Here is a 6,072-nt window from a genome sequence, read left to right as displayed (position 1 = left end):
CCTATATATGTTCTTGGATATAATCCCCATTTCATAGACATACCTAATCATTCAGCCTGTCCACCCATATACCCATGTTTGCCTTCACTGACAATGTAGTACTGTGTGTGCAAAAGGGTTCATATTTGTTGTCTGTACCTCCCATGTACCTCTCTATATCTTTCTCATCTTCTATGCTGTGAAGGAGTTCCTGTGGCCCAAAAGGTAGGTGGGAGTGGGGGATGGCCACACCTCCATTCACCAAGCAGGTGTGGGGTATAAAAGTAACAAGAGGAATGTTGTACCTTTTCAGTCTTGTGGGTCTGGAGTGTCCTTGGGGTTGCTGGAAAGCAGAACATGTTATTAAGCCCCAGGAATCTGCTACAGTGCTGCCTCTTTAAATATCCAAAATAGTCAAGCTGCTTTTAAAGCTTCAAAGTGGCAGTGTCCTCCAGACTGGCAAAAGTCCACAACTTAGCCCACCTTTCTCTTCACCTTCTCAATTTATTCCCCAGCCACCGTTCACAGTCCTCCTTGCAGTCCCTAGCTAGTAGGGCTGATTTTTTGGTTAATTCTTAGGTCCTACCACCACTTGGGAATCTCCAAGCTCTCTGTGCCATCAGGATTGCTCAGGATCGCTGCCAGATTGCAGCTCTGTCTGTCTCCTTTTTTTTTTTTTTTTTGTATTTTCACACAAATTCTTCTGCTAGTTGGGGTTTATTTCACTTCTATAGCCTTCCCTTTAAGGCTCAGGGGTCCAGGATTATCTTCTTTGTCTGTGTTAATTGGTTTCCCTTTTCTTTGTTGAAGAGGTCTGTGCAGTCTTTCTGCCTAGTCCACCATCTTGCTGCGATCTCTGTTGATAGGGATTTTTGTTATTACACATTAAACTAGGAAACAATCTGTCCTGAACAATTAGGTACTAGCTAAATAGGAGCTCTGGTAACATAGTGTCTAAAGCACTTGATTGCTAACCAGAAGGCTGGCAGTTCAAGCCCACCAACCACTCCTTGGGAGAAAGACTGAGCAATCTACTTCCGTAGTGATACTGCCTTGGAAATCCAAGGAAGAGTTGTTATGAGTAAGTTTTTACTCAACAGCACATAACAACAACAACAACATATATATAAGTGTTATACAATTTGTCTACAAACACATACTATTTAGATTTTAAATGCATTTATTTGTTTGCTAGATATCCATCTAATTTGCATTCATTTTGAGGACATAAATATTTTTAATATTATGTTATAATTTTCTCATCTTATCATTTGCACTGCCTATTATTAGTCTTTTCCTCTTTTTCTACACATTTTTCATTTTATAGTCTTTTATTATGTTATGCTCTTAAACAGTGAAGTAGAGAAGTTACTACTAAGTCATTTCAATATTAATTTTAATATTCAAAATGTGATGCCCATTTGACCTGTGTTATTTATATATTAAATACATGATATATATATTTTTAAAACATTTATTAATATATGTGTATTATGTAAATTTCATATAAAAACTAAAAGATTAATTATATATATGTCGTTGTTGCTGTTTTTAGGTGTCGTGGAGTTGGCTCCAACTCATGGTGACTCTATGTACAACAGAATGAAACACTGCCCAATGCTGTGTTAGCTTCACAATCATTGGCACACCTGAGCCTGTGTCAAAATATATACCACAAGCCTGGTGGTTCAAACCCATCAGTCACTTCTCAGACGGAAGGTTGGTAAATCTACTTCTGTAGTAATACCATCTTGGAAACCCAAGGAGGGGTCACTATGAGTTGGGTCTGACTTGATGGCACATAACAACAAACATATACAGTCACCATAAAACACAAAGTATGCATATATATATGTATAGTCAACACATAAAGTTAAGTACAGTAAAACCTGTGAAAGGCACAATCCATGTCAGGTGGAAACCTATTAGATAATGAAAATTTGTTTTCCACTAAAATGAATAATAGAAAAGTTATGAATTTGTGAGAGCTAGTAAAACAAGGCAATCCTATGGAATTCTGGCTCTCACAGAATTCACTATATATGTGTAGTTGTTGGTAGGCATCACTGAGTCACTTCTGACTCACATTGACCCTATACACAGGATATAGAAACATTGCCCAGTCCAGTGCCACCCTTACATATATATTTGTATATATGTATTTTTGTATATAATTAAAACTTAACACATACACATATATATGTATACATAATTAAAGTATAAAATTAACACCAAATGTATCTGTCAAATTATGTCTGAAAAATCATACATAGGAAAGACCAGCAAAATTTAGCACTGATTTATGAAATTATTATATAACAACATTGTTGTTATTAGTTGCCATAGAGTTGATTCCAAATCATCGCAAATGGTGATCCCAAGGGTACAGAATAGAACTGTGCTAGAGAGTTTTCAGAAACAGATCACCAGGCAATCTCTAGAGGCACCTCTTGGTGGGTTCAAACTGTCAATATTTCAACTAGTATTTGAGTGTTTAACCATTTACACCACCAGACCCTACTAATAACAGCTAACACTTTTATAGTGTCAAACAGAACTGACCTAAACTATTGACATAAAAATATTGACATATCCTCATCAATGTCCCTGCTGTTGACCTTATCTAGTCTTAAGGTTGACCTTATCTAGTCTTACCTATTCTGATCTAATCAGCAAACTGCCAAAACAATGACTTTTTTAACAATGCATATTTGCTTGTTACTGTTAGGTTTTAACATTTTTAATAGAACTTAAATGTTCATGGAATAAAAGTAAACCTCCTTGGCAAGTCCAATGCATAACTTTACAATTTAGCCCTCCTAAATTTAAAGCACTTGACTGCTAACCAGAAGGCTGGCGGTTCAAACCCACCAGCCACTCCTCGGAAGGAAGTTTGGGCAATCCTACTTCCGTAGTGATACTGCCTCAGAAACACAAGGAGGGGTCGCTATGAGTCGGGGCCGACTCAACGGCACATAACAACAACAACAACAACAACAACAAACTCTTCAATGAATAAGGAAGACCACAGAAGAACTGAAGCATTTGAATTGTAGTGTTAGCAAAGAATATTGAATGTACTGTGGACTGTTAGTATAACAAACAAATCTGTCTTGGAGAAAGTACAGCTAGAATGTTCTTTAGATGTCAGAATGACCAGACTTCATTTTACCTGCTTTGGTTATATTGCTGGAAGTCACTAGTACCTGGAGAAGGATATCACACTTGGTAAAGTAGATGACCAAAAACAAAAACAAAAAAAACTCACTGTAACCCAATCAATTCTGACTCATAGCAATACCTATTGTGTTTCCGAAGCTATAAATCTTCATGGAAGTAGATCACCCCATCTTCCTTCTACAGAGTGGCTGGTGGATTTGAACCACTGACCTTCTGGTTGGCAGCTAAATGCTTTATCCACTATGCCACCAGAGCTCTCTAGGAAGACCCTCAATGAGATACATTGATACAGTGGGCACAAGTATAGGAAAGATTGTGATGATGGCACAGGACTGGGCATTGTTTTGATCTGTTGTACATAGGATTGTGGTGAGTCAGAGATGACTTAATGACACCTAAGAATGATAACTTCTCCAGTTACATATCTGGGTCCCATAACTATTGCATTACTAATACTCTGACTTGTACTTTGCTGTTTTCTCCCTCAGTGTCTTTCTTTTAGATTTTCTCTATATTGTGTATAAGGACATTATGCTTAGTAGAGGGTCTGAGAAAAAAGGAAGACTCTCAATGAGATGGGTTGATACAATGACTATAGTAGTGGGCTCAAACAGCAATGATTATAAGGATGGCACAGGATTAAACAATAATTCTTTCTGTTATGTATAAAGTTGCTATAAGCCAGAAAGAAGACCTGGTGGCAAGTGGTTACATATTTGACTGCTAACTGAAATTTAGTGATTCAAAGATAGGGAAAATTGTTGGATAGTTAAGAGACGGGTATTGATTTAGCTGAAGGGAAAAGCAATATAAGGTAATTGTGTGATCAGCACCATATCATTAAGCAAAAGGAAGACACAGAGAGTTGCACAAGAGGTTCAGACAATAAATGAATACTATTTAATATACAATACTGCATTATCAATGTTAGAAAACACTAGTCTATGGGTGGATACATACATAAACAAGCAAGATGATCAGGTATGTGTAGATGAATAGGAATATACCCACAGCCACACATAGGTTTGGCAGATATCCTACATACAATATTTGCATGTGCTATAAAAATGTCCATATTCAGTATAAAGCTAACAGGAAACAAAGTTAGGAAAACTCCTTAGCCACAACTAAGCACCTTAAGGGAGTGATTCACTGCGCCTACAGACTCAGGTCCATGGTCACAGGAGAAATCAAGCTCAATTGGTACAGCATAGTATACAACAATAATGTTCTACATCCTACTTTGATGAGTAATGGCTGGGGTCTTCAAAGCTTGCAAGTGGCCATCTATGATGTAACTATTCATCTCTCCTTATCTGGAGTGAAGAAAAGTGAAGAAAATTAAAGACAAGGAAACAATTAGTCCAAAAGACAAATGGCCCATGAGAATCTCAGCTAACATGACCCTCAGACCAGAAAAATGAGATGGTGCCTAGTTACCAATGCCAACCACTCAGAAAGGAATAATAATTAGAGATCTTGGATCTAGATCCCAGGTGAAAAACATGTGGAACCAAATTAAAAAAAAAAAAAAAAAAGACGAGGATTACCAGTCAGATAGATCATATAGAGACTGGTGAAACTCCTGAGACTATTGCCCCTAGTCACTCTTTGGGCCTCGATTTGAACACACTTTATGGCTTGACTCTCAGCCAAACAATAGATAGATCTACCAGCTAAACAACTACACCAGGGAGATTACTCCTTAGAACAATCAACCATGGGAAATAAGAAGAACAGCATATTCACAGGGAGAAATATAAGAAGGCAGGAGCACACAGGCAAAAAGGACACAGGGATAGGCTAACAAGGAAAGGAAGCAGAAAGAACACAATGTAACAATATTGTGGGAATTGTAATCATTGTCACATAACAAAATGTACATAACTGTTGAATGTAAAACAGATCTGCTTGTAAAATTTAACCCAAATCACAATACGAATATTTATTAAAGAAAAGAAAGAAAGTCAATGATTCAAACCCACCAACCACTTCATGGGAGTTTCCTGGAAGGGGATTAGAATAACGTAGGATGGTCCATGCTCCAAATTCAAATCTACCTCTAGTCATAAAGGCACTAAGAAATTAGCAATTTAATCATGAAAACAGGAATGTAATGGGTTTTATCCATTCAGCTATATAAGGATAAGATTTTTTTTTTCTTTCTGTTTTGCAATCTCTTAAGTGGGATGACTGTGATGCATCACATTCTGGTTTAATGTTACTCAATAATAACATTTTTCTGCCTCTAATTTAGGTATAGTGGCTTTCTAGGGTAAGAGTAGATTTTGGCTTTAAATATATTTTGCAAACAGCGGCTCTCTATCTTTACTATTCTGTCTAACTTCTGGCATAATTTCAGGGGCATCTTCAAGACTCACCTCACAATTCTTGTCTACTGAGTCATACCAAAGACATTTCAGTCAAGTTAGCTCAGACTCATGGAGAGACCTCCATGTGTTACCGAGCAGAACTGCAGAACTCTCCCATAGGGTGTTCTTAGCTGTGATCTTTATGGAAGCAGATGGCCAAGCCTTTCTTCCATGGTGGATTTGAACTCTCAAACTTTAGGCCACCTGGGCAACTTTTTCTTCTGATTAACTTTGCTTTGTTTCAGCAGCAAAAATCAGTTTTTCTTTATGCCAATAGGTTATATCCTCTTCTATTGTAGCATTTTTTAAGAGTACTTTTTTTTTTTTTTTTGGTAATTTACTTGCTGATTATCATCCTACCCAGACTTCCTGAAGTGCGGGCCATATGTTATATGCCTCTAGCATAGTGCTTCTGACATGGACAGTGTACAGGAAATGTTTAGTTGACAGATAAATGGGCAAATGAATGAAATTGGTAACTGACTTTATAATTTAAAATTTTATGTTTTAAAAAATACATAGCTGAATTATAGTTATATTG

Source organism: Orycteropus afer, unplaced genomic scaffold (genome assembly GCF_000298275.1).
Source record: "Orycteropus afer afer isolate SDZICR_OR568_19922 unplaced genomic scaffold, OryAfe1.0 scaffold00091, whole genome shotgun sequence".
In the NCBI taxonomy this organism is placed as follows: Eukaryota; Metazoa; Chordata; class Mammalia; order Tubulidentata; family Orycteropodidae; genus Orycteropus; species Orycteropus afer.
Note: the sequence above shows the minus strand (reverse complement) of the source record.